Genomic DNA, 21,332 nt, shown 5'->3' with positions numbered 1-21,332 from the left:
ACTGTTTCACCTGATATTGCTAAAGGGTGCCTTATGGCTATGCAGACTGTAACGTGATTAGAAAGAGGGAGGAAAAAAAGGCGTAATTTATTTTCACTAACACAGCCGTAGGTAGCCACTGAGCACGGCAGTACAAGGCCAATGCAGCAAAAGTACTGCAGCCGCCCACCCCAAATTATTTGGTAATTTTCTGCATGCTGATTACCCATTCCGGGGACAGTTCCATTTCTATTTTCCACCTGCCCTGAACAATTGATAAATCGGCATCTCTAACCAACAGAATACAGGGGCGATTCGGGAGACTTCTCTGTAGAGAGCAGGGCAGAGAAAGCCAAGTAGGCCTATGTCTTCCCGCCTTTCCCGCGCATGTGAAGGGCACAGACATCAAACACCATGCCTTTGAAATGCACCAACCTTTCATTAAATCTCAGATCCCTTAAAAGCAGAGGCCGATACCGCACGTTTTCCCTCCAGCTTGCCATGTGTCTTGCATTTCCGCCTCGTTTCTGGTGCTTTCTGTTTGTTCTTCCCAGTCATTAACCGCCGCCTGCCATTAGAAGGCTGTAAAGTATTCCATGTGCCATTAAAGCGTCCGAGGGCCTTTGAATGCGGAGTGCACGCATCCGCCTCTTTCATCCCAAACTCAGCTGTGACTCCAGCGTCTTAGTGACAGCTCCAATCTCGAGAACGAGTGTATTTGCATCGTGTTCGTCACACCGAAAATACCTGCACACAAGGAAGGAAGATGGAAAAGCTACCCGGTTACAATGTCACAGACACACAACTCCCACGAGATTCGGGTTTTAGCACGAGCTCGGAGTGTGGAGTAGAGTTGTGTGTGCTCCCCAAACATATCGCATCATAATTCGCACGAAGCACGCCTGCAGCTCAATTTCTGTGTTACCCTCCCCTATCATAGCTAAGTGGGTTACTGTGCATGTTGCAGAGAACTGTGTGCAATTTTAAGATCATGGGTCCTGCGCTCACTAATGCAGCTCTCATTGGTAATGTGTCTATGGCCAGTGCTGTAACTTTCGTGAAAGTTGAGGTTTGTCCTCTAAAAGGGCATGGCCAAAAGAAGTGTAACTAGAAATCCTTTCTAAGATGCACGGCCTACGTAATATGGGTGTGGTTTAAAGTACTTGACCTGGAATTCTATGGCTGAAGGTGCATGTCACCTGACCTGCGTCTGGGGGCCAATGTGAGTTTTCTTCAATTGCATTCAAACATATCATGCAATGTCGGACATACTCGTTTAACAAGCCAGACCTACTAACTTCCAATTCTTAATAACAATATCCGATAAAAGAATAAGAACAATATTTGTTTTTGTGGCTAACTAGAATTGAAAATGTTTCACTTCTGAAAATAGGAGACTGTGACTTGCGCATTACTAAGGTCTGGGGAAGGGGCAGTGGTCTTCGGCTCAGTCACTTCTGTTCTTCTCTTCACACCATTTTTCCTCGGCAGTCACTCTGTTAGACACTTGCACCCTTCTTCCTTCCACACTCCTTTCTTACATCCTCTATCTGCATATTTCACACATAATCCTACCTCTTTTTCACTGTTTTCAATCTGACTTGCATGACCTCCTCTTCACCACGCCCTCTCTCCTTCTCCCTCCCTCTCTTTTTCACAAACATACTTTCTCTTTCGCCTCGGCTTTCTCTTAGCACTGTCAATATTTCAACAGCTGTGTATACCTCTTCACACACTTTCAAATGCCACATAGGTGACCAGCACTTTGTGCACTCTGCTGAGAGGTCAAGGATTGGATGAGCATGTAGTCTAAACACAAGCAGTTCCGTGTGAGAAACCTTCACTGCCTGCAACCTGAGCTCCAGAGCTCTCAATTGTATTCTGTCATGAACAGACACCTCACCAAGATACCTCCAATTCAGTTCACAGTATGCGCTATACAAAAATTATATGTTAAATGTTAAAAAAATGACAAAAACACAACATGTGGAAAAAACAAATACTTTTAAAGTAAAACATGTGAAATGTAAACAGGGATTGCATCACTGATATGGATTACCTAAAGTGACCTAATTAATGACATAAATAAAAGGCCTGGTAGGGACCTCAATCAAATTCAGGGGCAAATTTACTAAATTTCAACGCAATGCAATCCAGCAACCAAAGTTGCTTCACTACGGTGCGTCAAAGGGAGAGAGCCATATCTACAACAATATAGTCCATAGATACATCTATCTACTAAAAAAACGCCATTTCACTCTGCCCCGCCCTACCGCACTTTCGAATGCCCTATACACACCTTGCATCATAGTGCAAGATGTGTGCGTTATGTCTAGTATTGGTTCTGTACTGAAAGTATGACCATCCAGTACAAAACACCATGCTTAGAGAAAGTTAAAAAGTTTTCAAACTCTACATTACAAATGCAAACTTAGAAAACTTTTGACAAAAGTAAACTTTTTTCAAATGTTATGTCAGCCTCGAGGAGGAGAGGTTTTCTGACAAAACCGTTGCCTACCTTTCTTAGTAGATAGGAATTTGCCTAAAAAACATGGGTGGTTGCATGGGAACACCCATGGGGCACCCCTTTCACATAAAGTACAGCAAAGTACTACTTTGCACTAATTTAGGGATAATTGCCCTCCATGTTTTACCCTGGAAACTAAATCCACAAATCATCAAAAAGTTTGATAAATTTGGTCCAACGTTTTAATAACTGCTGTGTCTAAAACCTGGCAGGACCTGACCCCTTGAAGCTCTGCCAGTTTGGAAGTCCGTTTACCGCCTGCTGATCAAAGGCTTGCAGGACTGTACTTTGGGCACTGAGTAGGTTGAGTGCAGAGAAACGTTATTGTGCGGCAAACTCCTAAATATTTCTGGCCAATAATTTTCATGCATCTAAAGCCTGCCAGTTTCACAAACTCTTGCTTTGAGTGTCTCTTTAACTGCCTGCCTGGTCTCTAACTACACAGCTGCTAATGTTTACAGACCATAAGGACGTTTCCTGCTCTTTTAGGGGTGTTTGGCTAGTGGAGAATGTTTGTTTTTATTGCATACACACACAAGGCTAAGCTTAGCCTGTTTGTGTGTCTGCACAAATGCTGATCCGCCCAGCAGACAGAGAGAGGGGTAACGAGGAGCAGATAGCAGCTGGGCGACCTGACACTAAAGTAAGGCCTCACGATCTGCCCCCTCGGGGGCTCCCTTGTTCCCCATCCTTCCATTTGCATGAACTCACACAAATGATCACACATATCTCCTATTAACCTAATCTGCCAAAAGAAAATGAAGGAAAGTCATGGAACAGTTTCCTGAGAACACCAGACTAATCTCAATAACCAACAATGACTGTATTATCCACTAACTTTTGGTTCTAGATTAGCATTCCACCCGTAATAAAGAGCTTTGATACTTCTTCAGGGGTAGTAAGCGCTATATAAATGCAATTACAATTCAATGCAATCCTGTCCCAAACTGGAATATGGTGCCTTTGTGACATGAAGTGACTTGACAACTCAGTGCAAAGACAGGAACCACCTTCCTGGAATGTCAGACGACGTTTTCTCTAGCAACATTTCTCTTACCTATCCCTAGAGGTAGGCGAGCCATCAAAATAACAAGAAAAGTTGAGCCAGAGCAGAGCACATCGTCTGGCTTGGCTCTAAGAGTACCTGCACGAGCCAAGCCATGGGAATATTTGCCATGGAAATCATGAAAGAAACATCATGTAAAAATATGATGATGGCTCTTCAAAATTCAAAAACTGTTTATTTAACATGCGGAAGCATTTCATCTTAGTGCATCACATTATATCACTGCTTTGAGAAGTAATTATTTAAATTATAGTTTTAAAACCTAAATTTAAATCTCCTGTTCCCTCAGCTGATGACTTAGCCATTAGTGAACTAAGAGGAAGTCATTTGCCATGTGCACCCTACATATGGAGTAGATCTTTATTGTACATTGAGCAACATAATGATCTATTAAATCAAACTCAAGCGGTTTGTGTACAGGGAACACTTGGAACTCATGATCTGAAGGTGACTTCATATGTGATATTGAAGACATTGACATCCTGAAAGTGGATATACTGTATGACATGTAAAAGGCAATAACATTTGTTTAAAAAAAAAATGTGATATTGAAGAAAAGGAATGCTTGTGAAATAAAATATTTCCCTTCATTAAAAATTGGTCAGGAGTGGAAGCAGGGATTGATCCCAGGTTTTCTAGTTTCATACTGTGCAATAAATCCACTAGGTGGGTATCTCATTCTCTCCTTACATCAAAGGTTAATGGTGTATCTTTAATTCTCAGTGCATGAAGTTAGAGCATGTGTGACTGGGAGGAGACACATGAAAGCTTGGCTCAGTTCTCTTGAGCTCAAGTGTTCAAAGAGGCCTCAAGCTTAGCCAGAGCCTGGCATGTAGCTTGTATCTGTCTCTAGCTTTCAAAGGCTCACCCAACTCTACCAATTTCTACCCAGTTATCAAACATATGACCAGTCTCCTGGACGGTGTAACGTCATTGATGGTGTCAGCAGGGGCATAACTTACTCTGTGAGATTTGTGGGGTGAGGGGAGTGAATCTCAAAATTTCCAACTAAAAAGCATTGGGCTGTAGGATGAAGTGGTGCGATGACTAAGATTCGGGATGGGCTGTTTCCATGGGGAACTTGAGGTTCCGTGAATTCTGAACCCGTTCAATCAAGGTCATGGTTTCGTTATGAATTTGATATTAGCGAACCGTAACTAGTTAGTGCGGCAAGTATGAGTGTTTTCGTCATGTTAGACTGATGGATTCACTATGTATTTAGGGATTTCGCTCTGAACCCTTGGGTTCCATTTTGTGTATGGCAGCCATTTTATGGTTGCCCTCACATAGGCCGATGACTGTGGCTGAACAAGTCCTTTAAGTACATGCACTTAAAGTTCATGCTGACTTCTGTTTGAACTGAGTGAACTGACTCTCTTGCCTGAAGCCAAACTTGTTAGGCCAGTTCCTTTCCCAGTAGCTGATCAAGATTGAGGATCAAAGCACAGGACATCGTAAAACTTTATTGCACACAAATATGCCTTATCCTACTCTCACCTGTTTCTGCTCCTTTCTTTATGGTCTATTTACGATGGGGATGTGCCCTTTTTTATTATGGGTTCGTTCGACCTGTCTGAAGAAGAATGTTGGGTTTGACCAATGATTGATCATGGGCTGGGCAACTGAAAAGTGGGTTTTACCGTCATGCGATACCTCTGGTGTGGATACATGTGATTGGACAGTTTGTAAATGTAAGGTATTTGTCTGGAATGTGATTTTTGGCATAAAAAGGGATGACTTGCTTTGTAAAATTGAGCAGTCTCCTGAGAACTCATACCGTGTTGACTTCTAGGACTTCTGTTACTGGCTGCAGCCAATAAATTCGATCTTTGACGCCACCAAGAAGTTTCCGTGTCTCTGTGTACTAAGACAGGTGATACCCGAAGACTTTGGGCGTGCCCCTGGCGCCGCCGGGTCTTAAACAACCCGGTTCTTCAGTTGGCGCCCAACGTAGGGCGACTTCGGCGGTACCGGTCCAAGCCTGAAGATCGTGAGGAGCTTCGTGAGGAAATTCTGGAGGACGGCCACCACTTCATCGACCCCGGCATGTCGAATGTGGACTGAAGGTCTTTTCTGCGAGGCTTCCCGCTTTCCTGACGGCTACGAAGGACTGCTGCCCTGACTGTCGCCCTGTCTTGGACCCATTTGTGATGCTTTGTACGGCGAGACGATAGACGAGTCTTCTGGTGGCGTGACTGATACCTCAGTCAAGTATAAGTGGGTCGCTCCCAGTCCTTAGTTTTTGGTCCTTTGGTTCTTAGTTTGTTTGGTCCTTAGTTTTGATTTGAAAATTGCAATTTCCAAAGCCGAGGGTCTTGTATATTTACGAGTGTATCGGTAGAGATAATCCCTTGAAGTTTGAAGCTCGATTAGTGAGCGAAGATGCCTAATCGTAGCAAATTTGGTACTTGGTTTGGTTGTGGTTGTAACAGGGATTCCCGATTGGAGGATTCATGTTCGATACCTCCAGTTGGAACTCCGACATATGAGCTCTACTCTAAACACGGCGTGGGCCCCATTATGTTTAATGAAGTATGGGTCCGATACACTAGGAAAGACGGTGTTTTAAAATGGCCACATCATGGTAGCTATGACACAGAGATTCTAGATAATTTGGAAGTTAAATTATTTAGGAAGAAAGCCCGGCCGGCAATGTTTGACTCCTTTCGCCTTTGGCGTAAAGAAGCCAGACAACGAGAAATTAAACAAGCTAAAAGAGATAAAAGAGAAAAGGATGTATCAATAATGCAAGCTGCTAGGCAGTTTAAAGAAAACGAAGAAGATAAAGCAATTGAGGTGTTAGATAGGCAACATAATATGGCTATTGATAAATGTTATCCAGCTTTGCCATCTCTTCTTGAGAATGCAACGAAGGACCCTGAGAAGGATCCTTTGATGTCACATTTGTTGAGATTACCACCCCCTTATGCACAGAGTGCTACGGCACCTCCGCAACCTCCAGTTGCACAACCTCCTGTTGCTGTTCCGCCACCGGCTCCTCCTCAGCTGGTTCTTCCTCCTATGGCGCAGCCTCCTCTGGGGCCGCCGACTTTGCTATCGGTTTTGTCTGGAACTACTTTGCCTTATTCTCCTGTACCTTCAACTTCTCTTGCTACTAACCCTACGCTTCTATAACCTCAAAAAACTTTGTCTCCTGTCCTTATGAAAGCTTCTCCTTCTGCTCGACAACGAATGACTGATACTGTTACTGGTCTTTTGTCTCCTTTCTTTGGGTCATTGAGTATGACTGCTGTTTCTGCACGTAAAAAAATGCGTAGTCAGCTACCTGGTCCCGAAGAACGGGCAGTGTTAGATCTCTTGGCTCGCAGATGGGTTTCGAATGTTTCGAGGTATAACTTAGAGTCAGTTATGGATGTTTTCCAGCAGTGGGAAGCACCCAAGCAAAGGTATGTTTTTGAAGTTATGTGTACTTTCCTTCGTGAGGAATGGGAAGATAATGATTTGGGTTCAGTCCCTGTAGAATTGCTAAATGTCCAGTCTGAGTTTGCGAAAGGGACGATAGTGGGTCCCGGAATTGAGAATGCAGTTGCGATGGTACTTGCGTTAAGGAGCGATTTCCCTTCTCAGCGACTGTTTGAACCTGATTCCTCTGTTAGGAGAAAAGCGAGACAGTATCCCATGAGAGAAGTTCCCCCAGTTTGAAAGGAAGGGGACCCAAACGCTAATCCAGCTATTCTGCCTCATTTTCAGCGAGTATGGGTACATGTCCCTTGGAAGAGAGCAGAGGTCTTGGCTCTTAAGCAGACCTTACCTGATCCCCGTAAGAATCCTGCTGGCTATTACAAAGAATTGTCCCAGACAGTTTATTTATTTATTTATTAATGATATTTGTAAAGCGCTAGCAAATACCCGTAGGCGTCTCGGCGCTAAAATGCAATTGTTGTCTCACCATGATCAGGAAGTGCGGAGATGTGGATTACTGGTTAAATAGCCACGTTTTCAGTTTTTTTCTAAACTGAAGAAGCGAATGGCATGTTTTTATGTGACTTGGAAGGGTGTTCCAAAGTCTGGGGGCCGCAACTAAAAAGCGGCGATCACCCCAAGAAACTGTTCGACTACGTTGAACCACTAGGTGGTTAAGTGAGGTGGATCGGAGGGTTCTCGATGGGTTATAAGGGATCAATTGATTTTTAAGGAAACGAGGTCCTTGATCCTGTAGTGTCTTGTATACTGTGCATAGAGCTTTGAATTTTACCCTATTGTGAATGGGCAGCCAGTGGTAATTTTTCAAAGTGTCTGAAATAGGTGCAAATTTGGGTTTTTTTGATAGTACGCGAGCGGCCGCATTCTGCACGGTCTGTAATTTTTTAGTAACTCTGCTCTGAGCATTGAGCAGCAGACCGTTGCAATAATCTAGTGATGTCAAAACTAGAGTGGTGACTAGAGTTTTGGCAGCTGAGTCTGGTAGATACGGAATGATTTTTCTAACCGTTCTAAGTTTGAAGTGGGCGTTGGCTGCCACCTTATTTGCATGGGCCATGAAGTTCAGCTGGTCATCAAAAGTTACACCTAGGTTTCTAACTTTGACCGTTGGGGAGGGAGGTGTACTTAAGGCCGATGGCCACCAATCTGCTGACCAGGCTGGTGAGAGATTACCAAAGATAACCACCTCCGTTTTTTTGGAATTAAGCTTCAAGCAATTGCTTGCCATCCACTCACCGATAGTGATCATCCCGGTTTTAAATCTCTCTGCTACCCTCTGTCCGTCACCCTTTATTGCCAGCACCAGCTGGGTGTCGTCAGCGTATGAGGTTAGGCTCATCCCATGTGCTTTGATGACACTAGCAAGGTCCGACACATATATATTAAATAGTGTCGGACTTAGGGATGAGCCTTGAGGAACCCCACACGGTAACGACAGCTCAGCCGACTGGAAGGGGCCCAATGTAACCGCCTGGGTTCTATTGGCCAAAAACGAAGCGAGTAAGTCCCTGGCAGTGAGCTGAATGCCCATCCTCTCGACACGGCTGACCAAAATCTTGTGGTCAACCGTGTCGAAGGCCGCTGAGAGATCCAAGAGAACTAACAAAGCAGTTCCTCCTTGGTCGCGGATGACTCTTATGTCATCAGCTGCTTTTATGAGTGCGGTTTCAGTTGACGCATGCATCATGAATTTGGCAGACATAGATATGCTGTTGGGTAATGTAGTACCTCAACCTCTATGGGCAAAGATTCGTCATGAGAATCATGCGGTAGAATTAGGAGATACTTGGGCAAATATTATTGCTGCGGATGGTAGACAACAGGGAGGTGCTAAACCTGAACCTTTGGTTACGGAATTGCCAGGTAGAATTATTAATTTAATGAAAACAATGATGCCAGCGTTACGAGTAAATTGGGACAAGTTAGCAGCTTGTAAGCAGAAGAAGGACAAAAGTGTATCTGATTTCTTCACTAGGTTTGAAGAGACATTTATAGATCATAGTGGTCAGGATATGAGTACGGAAGGTGGGCAAAGATTGTTCGTAGATAAGTTCGTCTTTAATTTGCTCCCTGAACTATGTAATAAGTTGAAAGATTCTGAGAGTTCTTGGGCTGTTTCTTCGTCGGCCCAGATATTGGCGACTGCACAGTACTATGAGAATAGGGATAAGGACGAAAAAGATAGAGTAGAAAAAAGACTAAAGACCTAAAGACAAAGGTTCTTTTACAGCAGGCGTATCCACCTCGCTCGAATCAGCAAGAGTCACAGCAACGCCCACAGTTTCAGCAACCTCCACAGTTTCAGAGACCGCAACAGAACGCTGGGTATTTTCCTCCAAGACCACCCTTGGGTTTGAATCAGTGTGCTTATTGTAAGGAGGAAGGCCATTATAAAAATGAGTGCCCTGTGTTGCGACAGCGCGCGAGTGGTATGACGGCCCCGAGAGGCCGTGGTGGTTTTCAGCAAGTATCTAGGGGTAGAGGACGTGGTGCGTTTTCTCTGAACGAACGTTCCTTTCCCCCACAAAATTCTATGAATTGCTTTGATCAACAGAAAATTGCATCTGGTCGGTCGACTCAGTACTATGCTGATGACTATTATGTTGAGAGTGAGAATGCTGACTATAATGATTGCTAGGACAGCCATGGACAAAGAGAGGGAGTAGTGTCGGTTCCAGTAGATCAGAGTGGGCCTTATGTTGCAGTAGCCACATTGGGTGTGGTAGAGCCTTTTCTTTTGGATACTGGTGCAGCGAAGAGTTCTATCATGCACTCTAAACTCCCTGGCGCACCTTTGTCTGGCTTAACGAATGTTTCGGTAGGATTCTCTGGCGCCCCAGTTCGTAATCCAGTTTCTAGTCCTTTGTCTCTTTCTATATGACCTTGTGAATTGGAAGCACCCCTCATTTTAACGACAGGTTGTGGCGAGAATTTGTTCGGCTTGGATTTGTTGAAAAGGTTGAATGCGACATTGCATTGTTCTCCTTCGGGAGTACAGCTTACATTGGGTAAGAAAGTGATCTATCCGATGTATTTGTCTAAAGATCGGCTTCCACCGGAATTGTGTTCTCTCCCTGTTACTCTTTGGGCTACTGGTCCTAATGATGTGGGTCTTTTGGAGATTCCACCTTACGTTGTAACGCTTAAAGCAAATGTTAAATTGCCACGCATTCCCCAATATTCCTAGCGATGGTGAAAGAGCGCTTTTAGCGATCATCTATGATCTGATTGAGAAAGATGTGATTGAAGAAACTAGAGGCAATGTGTGTAACAGTCCCGTTTTGCCTGTCCTGAAGCACACTGACTCTACTCAGCCACCTGTTTATAGGTTTGTGATCGATCTTAGAGAGGTTAACAAGATTGTCGTGCCACAGTTTCCAGTTGTTCCGGATATTACTGCTTTGTTGACTTTGATTCCTGCTTCAGCTGCCTGGTTTTCGGTTATAGATCTGAAGAATGCTTTCTTCAGCATTCCAATTGCCGAGGAAAGTAGAGGTATTTTTGGCTTCTCTTTAGGAGGCCGAAGCTTCCGGTTTAAGAGAGCTCCCCAAGGCTATTGCGAAAGTCCTTCTATTTATAGCCAGGCTTTGAAGACTCAGCTTGATACTCTTGTGTTGCCTGCTGGTGCTGCTCTTATTCAGTATGTGGACGACCTGTTAGTGGCCTCTAATGATGAGAAAACTTGTAAAGAAGCTACTCTTTCTTTGTTGCGACATCTGTCGGACTTGCATCATAAAGTGTCACCTTCTAAGTTGCAGTATTGTCGACAAGAAGTGACCTACTTAGGTCATCTCTTGTCAAAGGAGGGAAGAAGGTTGACCCCAGAACGAATTCAAGCGATTGCGCGAATGACTGTGCCAAATACGCAGAGAGAGGTACGTGCTTTCTTGGGTATCACGTCATATTGTAGACAGCTGATACCGAATTTTTCTCTGCTGGCCAAACCTCTGTTGGCATTGACTTGTAAAGATACACCGAATCCTCTCCCGTGGTCTGACGATTGTGAGAAAAGTTTTTCGGAATTACGTGATGCATTGTGTTCGGCTCTTGTGTTGGGTACTCCAGACTATAGCAAGCCTTTTACGTTGTATGTGCACGAGAGAGAGGGATGTGCATTGTCAGTTTTGACACAGCAGTTTGGCGATAAGCAATGTCCATGTGCGTATTTCTCGTCGACTTTGGATCCGGTAGCTAGAGCGTTGCCGAGTTGTTTGAGAGCCACAGCGGCAGCAGCTGTTTCCATTCGACAGTCTGCTGGCTTGGTGATGGATAATACGCTGATTGTGATGGTTCCACATGCAGTGGATACCTTGTTAAACAGGACGAAGACACAGCACTTAACTAGTGCTCGATTGTCAGGTTATGAGTTGACACTTTTAGCGAGTCATGTGCACATAAAGAGATGCAATACGTTGAATCCAGCTACGTTGTTGCTGATTTCAGTAGAGACAGATGTTTCTGAACAGCATGATTGTTTTCTTAGGACAGAAGAGGAAACGAAAGGAAGAATAGACCTTAGGGACACTCCTCTTGTGAAGTGTGATGGTACCTTATGGGTGGATGGTTCCTGCTTCAAGCTTCCGAATGGTGATACGACTGCGGCATATGCTGTTACGACTTTGCATACGATTGTTGAAGCTGCACGTATCCCACATAATTCAGCCCAAGCAGCAGAGTTGATTGCACTTACGAGAGCGTGTGTGTGTTGTCGAAAGGGAAGAGAGTGACTGTATATACCGACAGCCATTATGCGTTTGGTGTGGCTCATAGTTTTGGACGCTTGTGGAAGGAACGTGGGTTCCTCGCGTCTCATGGAACGAAGATTCAGAATGGTCAGTTGGTGAATGAGCTTCTCGAGTCACTTACCTTGCCGTTGCAAGTTGTGATTGTGAAATGCAGTGCACATAAGAAGGTTACCAATGACGTTGGTCACGGTAATGCGTCTGCGGATGAAGTTGCGAAAGATGTGGCGAGGGATGTGATGAGTCGAATGTATGTTGCGGGTCCGGCGAGATGGGTTCCAGATGGAAGTATGTGTGAAGGTGAAGCACCGTTACATCGCAACTTTTACAACGGGAGTATTTTACAACGGAACTTTTACAACGCAGGATCCATTACATCGGATGCCATTACAACGCATGGCATTACATAGCAGATGCTATTACAACGCATAGCATTACATCGTAAGTATAGGTAAGTATTTAATTTTTTTAAATTTTATTAATATTAATTATAATTAAATATATTTATTTATGTTTTTTAATATTATTAATTTATTATTTATTATATTAATTAAAGTAATTTTTAAAATAAGTACAGGTGTACAGGGGTGTTTTTAGGTTTCAGGGTAGGGTTTGGGTTTTGGGGTTACAGGGGTGTTTTTAGGTTTCAGGGCAGGGTTTGGGTTTTGGGGTACAGGGGTGTTTTTAGGTTTCAGGGTAGGGTTTGGGTTTTGGGGTACAGGGGTGTTTTTAGGTTTCATGGCAGGGTTTGGGTTTTGGGGTACAGGGGTGTTTTTAGGTTATATTAAATTAATTATATTATATTAATTACATTTCTTAATTAAAATAATTAAATTAAATACATTATTTTAATTAATTTAATTTAATTACAATTAAAAAAATATTTAAATTAAATTAATTTCATTATATTAATTAAATAAAATTAATTACAATTTTTAATAAAATTAATTTAAATAAATAGATTTAAATTTATTAAATAAAATTAATTACTATTTTAAAATGTATTTTAATTCAATTAATTAAATTAAATTAATTAAATTAACTTCATTACATTTTTTATACTTACCTATACTTACGATGTAATGCCATGCATTGTAATAGCATCTGCTATGTAATGCCATGCGTTGTAATGGCATCCGATGTAATGGATCCTGCGTTGTAAAAATTCCGATGTAACGGAATGCGTTGTAAAAAAACGCGATGTAGTGACACCAATCCATGTGTGAAGATACGATAGAAAGTGTGAAGTCTATTCAAGCTGAAGCTACAGAGAAAGAGTTGAGCGTATGGAGAGAGAGTACGGGTAAATTGGATGCGAATGGTTGTTGGGTTGAGTTGTCAGAGCATCAGCGATGGTTGTTACCCGATACGTACGTGCTTGCAGTGGTTACGATGGCGCATGGAATGGCTCATATCAGTGCGAAAGGGATTTGTAAGTTGTTGGCTCCTGTATGGCAAAATGCTGGAATTCCTAAGTGTGCAGAGAATATGGTCAAGAATTGTATGGTTTGTCTGATGTACAATCCTGGTAAGGGAACTCCAACTCCAGCTGGTCACTTTGCGCCTCCGACGTATCCGTTTGAGGTTTTGCAATTAGATTTTATCCATATGGAGAGATGCAACAACCTGAAATACGTACTCGTGGTTGTTTGTGCCTTTTCGAGATGGGTAGAAGCATATCCCCTAAAAGATAATACTGCCTTCTCCACAGCTAAAGCCCTTGTTAAGGAGTTTTTCCCTAGGTATGGTTTGCCGAGAATGGTCTGGAGTGACAATGGGAGTGAATTTGTGGGTCAAGTGTTGAAGAGAGTGTGTGATGGTTTAGGAATTCGACAAAAGTTTCACGCTGCAAATCACCCCAATCAACTGGTCTAGTGGAGTGCTATAATGGCACTCTTAAGTTAAAACTTGCCAAGATACAGGCGAGCTCTGGTCTTGAATGGCCTGATGCTTTGCCATTAGCACTTTTGTCAGCTAGGATGACTGTACATTCTCGAGTGGGACTTAGTCCATACAAGATCGTTTTTGGTCGCCCGGTAAACATATGGGGAGTGCCGAGGCCGACGAAATTCAGCGGGATTGAACACCCTGTATTGCTTGACTATCTGTATGATTTGACGGCTAAATTGCGTGTGTTACACCAACAGGTTCATGATACATTGCCTCAGGCTTCTGAAGATTCAGGACACGTCATCGATCCTGGCACCTGGCTCCGAGTGAAAAATTTCCAGCGGACAAAGAACGATCAGCCCCGCTGGACTGGTCCCTATTTGGTGCTATTGTCTACGCGATTTGCAGTGCGAGTGCAAGGAAAGAAAAACTGGATCCACCGCGTACATTGTAAGAGGGCTCCTTTGCCTCTGCCGTACGACCGGTGGGTCCAGAAGGGTATTCCTGATTCAGAAACTGGCACTATGCCTCGTTTTCTGCCTTTTAGCGATGCACGTTTAATTGGGACGAGTTTTGAGCGTGAAAGCGACGATCTTCTGCAAGAAGCTGTGCCACCGTCAGTTCGACTGGACACTACTGAGCCTGAACTTTTGTTTCGTGATCAGACATTGCCTGATAAAGGGCGTTATAATTTGCGACCAAGAATCGTGGGACTAATAAAGTAAAAATTCTTTCCTTTGCTATTTTTTGAAATTCAGCTCTCCCATCTGAGAAACTGTTTTAACCGATTTTTGTTTTTCGTAACCGCCATCCGGGTTCAGCTGTAAGGTCGCGGTGTAAAGACTTGGGAGTGCAAGCCGAAGACACAAGGTCGAGGTTCTGGTTGGTCCTAGGGCGTTCCCTGGACTGACAGACGCATTCCTTAGCACGGAAGAACCAACCGCCGCGAACAGCACGGTTAGAGGATGGAGTTTTTCAAGATGGAGAGACCTGTTGAAGAAATGAGTTTTAAGAGCAAAATGTGTCGAATTATGAGTAGAAAGTGTTTCCTAATACTAAGTCTTTTTATGTTACTTTGCTTGATGATGTTTTTGATGGGATATATTATATTCTCTTTTCAAGTGACGTTTGCACCCACTACACAACCCATACCTTCTTCTACTGTTTCTTTGCATTCTTTTCATCCTCTGCCTGAACATGAATCCATTAGAAGATTGGAATTTGTTAATAACTCTTTTGTTCAGCTCCTTCACCAACACCAGCTAGTAGTGAACACGACTAACTGTTGGGTGTGTGGTCTTATGCCTCATACTACTGATAAAGGTATTCCTTACCTGGTCCTGCCATTCAGCTATAATGGTTCTGTGTGGGCATACAGAACGATGTTCATCTATGCTCGTGAAGTCTACCCCCTACGTTCTGTGAAGGACAATCCAAAGAATAGTGCTCTAGTTAAGGGTATAGTCGATATGATTAGAGGAGTTAGTTCCTATGAGACGAACCCGAGAGATGAGACACTAGCATATATTGGATGGAACGTGACTGGATATGGAGTTAGTTTGAGTGAGAACCAGCGAGCGAAAAGATCCTCTCCGATTTGGATCGTACCCCATCAGGGTCATCTTTGTCTGCAAGGTAATGGCAAGAATCCGAGAGCTCAGTTAGGGAAGAGTATCTGCACTGAGACGTATGTTTTTGCATCCCAGACTTCCCCATCGTTTTTAGCAGCTATGGGTACCTATTGTGTCTGTTACGATAGAGCGTACACATGGTTGCCCCCTGATTTCTCGGGCACATGTTTTGTCTCGTTCCTGTTGCCTCCTACCTATACAGCTGCGGCAGATTACCACAAGATGAGAGTTGTTAGAGGTGTCTTCAGTAAGGAAGATACTGCAGGACAAGAATTAGGAGATTTCTTGAAGGGTTTTCTGCCGTTTTGGGGACCTATGGTTAACAGCAGGAACATACGGCAATTGACGAGAGTGGTTGAGTCCACCGTAGTTGAAACTGCCAGTGCCATTAGTAACTTGATTGCTGAGCTCCAGTCGGATCGTCTTATGACTCTCCAGAACAGAGTTGCGTTAGATGTCATACTTGCAGATAGAGGAGGAGTATGTAAACTGATTCAATCGAGCTGCTGCGTTTTCATTCCAGACAATGCTCCTACGGTATACCAGGCCATTTCCAAGTTACGTAAGATCTCTGAGTCTGTACATGTGGATAAAGGAGATTGGTCGTTGATTGGATGGTTCTGGGAACTGTTATCGACCTGGGGATGGAAGATTCTGATGATCATTGGGATGGCTTTAGCGATTCTTTTCCTGTTCTGTCTTTGTGTGCAGTGCGCTCCTGCTATATGTGGCCTCTGTGCTACTTCGTGTGCAAGGAGACCTGTCCCAAGAGAGGTACTAAGTAATAGGATTATGCTCCAGCAACATCTTGATGATCTGATGAATATAGACCTGGATTCAGATTGACGTGAGTTTAGGTTATTGCCTATGTAAGGGCAAAAGGAGGGCCTGAGGTTCCGTGAATTCTGAACCCGTTCCATAAAGGTCATGGTTGCGTTATGAATTTGATATTAGCGAACCGTAACTAGTTAGTGCGGCAAGTATGAGTGTTTTCGTCATGGTAGACTGATGGATTCACTACGTATTTAGGGATTTCGCTCTGAACCCTTGGGTTCCATTTTGTGTATGGCAGCCATTTTGTGGTTGCCCTCACATAGGCCGATGACTGTGGCTGAACAAGTCCTTTAAGTACATGTACTTAAAGTTCGTGCTGACTCCTGTTTGACCTGAGTGAACTGACTCTCTTGCCTGAAGCCAAACTTGTTAGGCCAGTTCCTTTCCCAGTAGCTGATCAAGATTGAGGATCAAAGCACAGAACATCGTAAAACTTTATTGCACACAAATATGCCTTATCCTACTCTCACCTGTTTCTGCTCCTTTCTTTATGGTCTATTTACGATGGGGATGTGCCCTTTTTTATTATGGGTTCGTTCGACCTGTCTGAAGAAGAATGTTGGGTTTGACCAATGATTGATCATGGGCTGGGCAAATGAAAAGTGGGTTTTACCGTCATGCGATACCTCTGGTGTGGATACATGTGATTGGACAGTTTGTAAATGTAAGGTATTTGTCTGGAATGTGATTTTTGGCATAAAAAGGGATGACTTGCTTTGTAAAATTGAGCAGTCTCCTGAGAACTCATACTGTGTTGACTTCTAGGACTTCTGTTACTGGCTGCAGCCAATAAATTCGATCTTTGATGCCACCAAGAAGTTTCCGTGTCTCTGTGTTCTAAGACAAGTGATACCCGAAGACTTTGGGCGTGCCCCTGGCGCCGCCGGGTCTTAAATAACCCGGTTCTTCAAACTGCCTGGGTTAGTATTGATTTACATTAGGTATGCCTCTGTCTAGAGTGGACAGTGGGTGAAAAACAGTGGGTTGGAATGCTACCCTGAGCATTTGCCACTGGTTAGACTATTTGCAGGGATTCATCCCATCACCATTTCAGTGTTTAGTTGCCAGTAGTACGCCTCAAAACTTGAGAATGGCACAGCTTACCACACCTACTAGCCAGTGTTTGTGAATACCAAAAAGTAGTACATTTGCACCCTTTCAAGGAGTACATCTATGGGTGCAGATTTACGACTGTTTTTGGAAAGCCAGTCACTATATGGGTATTTGAGATCCCAAACCAAAAAATTTACAATTTAAAACGTCTTAGTGAAATGAGAACGATGAGAAAAGCTGACACAGACATAGCAGACCCAACTCAGTGCCCTCAGATCCAACTATCAACCAAGAATGCTTTTGAGGGGTGCTACGCCCCAAACACCCCCTCTAAAGCCACACTCCTGTCCATCTCACCTGGCCTTGTACTTCTCCTTGAGAATTCATGACTACAGCTACAGAAACAAAACGGCCTGGAGTCCCTGCCCTGGGATCACTTATTTTAGATGTATTTCACTGCATGCAATTCTTCTTCATCCCCGCTACAGAAAGCCTTGATAGTAGAGTTGTCAAATCGGTGCTTGAGGGCAGGGATCCATGTTTCTAGTACTCAACTTTTACAAATCATTTTATAAAGTTACTGATGGCCCCATGTACTAAGCCTCAGTCGCAAATAGAGAAGGGCACGCAGGCAAATAAATAAGGCAAGCCAGAGCAGAGCCATGAATCTGTGCACAAGCTGAGCCATGAAACCATTTTACATATATATCATGCAATAAATACAATCTCTTGAAAATTCAAAAAAGTCTATTTCTTTAACATGCAGAAGTGTCTGGTATCAATGTTGCCAGGTTTCCAAAAATGGGACATGACCAGATTATCGATGGGACATGACCAGATTATCGATGGGACATGACCAGATTATCGATGCTTGGGGACATATGGGATGCAAATAGCGTGGTGCCTTTTGAGCACATGCAGACGGAATATAAAAAGGCAAGAACACAAACTTTCAAATATCTCCAATTATGACATGCATTACAGGCAACAATCCCCCAAAATGAGGAATCCCAAGATTAGTCTCCACTGGAGTGGAGACTTTTGGACCGCCAAATGACTGTAAAAGCTATTTCACTTACGTATGTCACTATCATGGGGAACACGTAGGGCTACCTACAGTGACTAAGGGTTCGATGGCAAACAGACATAGGAGACTGGACTGGAGGGATGCACTACAATTCCCTACAGAGGTTGCCATAAAAGCAACGTCTTGCCTAATCCAACTCAAAATATTGCATAGAACGTAATTCACAAGAACACTACTAATCAAAATATGCAGAACTAGGGCTGTCACATGCCTGAGACAGAGTGGACAGAGGGGAACCTTCATGCACACATTGTGTGACTGCCCAAACTCAGACCATTCTGGGAGGGAGTGACAAGCAAGCTGGAAGAGGCCACAGGAGTGACCATTGAAGCTCAAGCCCCACTAGTAATACAGGGAATATGCCGGGAATAGGAGGCCAGATCCTACAAGAGACTACCCATCAATCTAGGGGTAAATATCGTTTACCATGAAAGCAGAACACCGCATGCCATTACAACGCGGTCGTTACAACAACTGCGTTGTTACAACGCATGCCATTACTCTGCAAGTCGGAACAACGACTTGGTTTAGGGGTCAGAAAGTGTTGCATTTAAAATCCAACACCTTCCCTACTGTTGCACAGACTGGAGTTGGAATAGTAATTTATACTATTCCAACATCCAGCACCCCCCTTAGAGCAAGTCATTGTTCCGACTTGCGGCGTAGTGGCATGCGTTATTACCACACAGTCGTTGTAATGACCGCGTTGTAATGGCATGCGTAAAAAAGCATGCGAGGTAACATGGCATATTCCAATCTAGGCTTCCTGCTAGCAAAAAGGGAAATTTCTAGGAAATTAGGCAGTGCCATATGCCAAGAACTCCGAGACTGGGAAAGGGGCAGAGATATATGTCGAATGAGAGAGAAAATGGTGTATGAGAGGACAGGCTGTGCCCACAAATTTGAAAAAGTACGGGGGCACCGGGGACTAGAGAGGCATGAGAACTGGACCTGTACCCTAGGGGTCACCGGAGAGATACGTAGTTAAACGTAAAAAAACACAGGGGTAAGATCGGCCCTCGACTGGATATATGATGGAAAGGATATATGTTGGAATGGTGTAGCATATGGAACGTGCAGTGTATGTGAGGAATAGGCAGCAAAAACATGGGAAACATGACCGATATCGCCGTAGCCAATTTGATCAGTTTTATTAAGGTTTGTTGGTTTGCAATGGTATTTGACAACCTATGTAAATTTAAAAATAAAATTAAATATATTTTTAAAAAACACTTAGTATAAGAAATCTTTTTTACACGAAATTTGCACATTTTACATATTTTCAAAAACTCTTTATCAACCCCCTGCTGACATCTGTTCTCCATAGCTTCAAGAATACCTGCCCTCTTCCCCGCATCGCTGTGCTCTGACATATCTACCTACAAATTGTGCCTGCCCTGATATCTAGTCCTCAAGGCTCCACTGGTCCCCTTCATTGCTTGCCTGCTCTGTGACATACCCAATGCAGTCTGGAGGACTCCATCCTGGTATTTGGTAGCCTCATCTTATGGACTACATGTTCCCTTCCTCTGACTCACTGTCCCCTGACATGCCTCCATGTAGCTTGAACGACCTCTGTAGCCCTGCCACAGTCATCATATGAAATCGGAGAACATAAAAAGAAATATTACCCATACAAATAAGAACCTTCAGAGCTGCCAACATAGTACAATCATTAGAAATGCTGCATCTATCTCTCACACTTACTCATGCATCACTCCGCAAGTGCTGCACACTATAAAGCGATAACATTCATGCATGGCATGGAAACACTTCACACATACGTTTCGATCAAAGCAAAGACAACACACTTTCAACCACACACCACTATAGTGTGCGAACTGCTATTCATGTGGATAAAGGCTTGAACTCCCCACTTAGGGTAGTAAGCCCTCTCAAATGTTAAATTACATTATAATATAGCACAATAGTGTTGTTGTTAGAAGAAGAGAAACAGACAATGCGCTCTTATTAAAGGTGGGCGGGCCACTGAAAGCTCGTCCCAGGCTTGGGCAGAAGTCTGGCTCAGCCTCAGGTCGAGGTCCTGTTGGAACCTCGAACCCATAACCAGCCCAGATTTCAAGTGGCTTCTGCCTGCCACCCCCTCCCTCCCAGGATGTGGTGTTACTGCACGAGCTGCAGACTTTGGAACTGCGGAACTCGACGTCTGCTCAACATCCTGGAATTCTGGGCAAATCACTTAATCTCCCCATGCCTTTAAAAACTGAATGAGACCTTGTGAAATGTTGCTGGTCTTAGGTAAAGCAGGCCAGTCAAGTTCTCACTATATAAAAAAGCAAATAGATACCCATTTAGTGGCTGATTTGCACAAAGTGAAACCAGAAAACCTGGATAAATCGTGCTTACCTGCTTAAATATTGTTTCACCAAAATGACTTTTTCTTCATTATCGCATAAGAAAACACTTTGAAATATTCGTGCTCAGTATACAAGTTGTACAACACCTACTGTGTTTGATTTCATACACTATAATGTTGCTATATAATAATCTGGGCCACTATACGTTTACATAACAACTACTTGCTAATAAGTCATATTTTAAATGGGAAATTCCGCACAATGCAACAACTGTTCTCCCAACACCCCCCCCCCCCCTCCCCTATGGATACATTTCTCTACGTTCGATTGAGACAAGGTGTCAAAGATTACACCCCTTCATACCCACTTGAACCTCAGGAGGTTGTCCAGTTGCGAATAATACTACGTACAGACACGCCCTCACACCTATTGGGACATGACATCACCGATAAGCAAGGGGCGTATTACTGCGCCCAAACGGAGCAGGTTTCTTCTAGTAGCCGATTACGTATCACTCATAAATTTCTGCACCGCACATACTATACCCCGGCCAAAATGTGTAGATAGAAACTACGGGACACAGACACTTGCGAGAGATGCGGGGTTGAATTGGCAACCTTTCTCCATTTGTCCTGGGAGTGTCCTGATGTTCACGCCTACTGGCGCCAGGTTATTACAGCTCTGGAACAGATGACTACACTAACACTTCAATTGTCTCCCATGCTGACCCTTCTTGGTTACACGGAGCAGCTGGTCGCAAA

Source organism: Lissotriton helveticus, chromosome 3_1 (genome assembly GCF_964261635.1).
Source record: "Lissotriton helveticus chromosome 3_1, aLisHel1.1, whole genome shotgun sequence".
Lineage (NCBI taxonomy): Eukaryota > Metazoa > Chordata > Amphibia > Caudata > Salamandridae > Lissotriton > Lissotriton helveticus.
Note: the sequence above shows the minus strand (reverse complement) of the source record.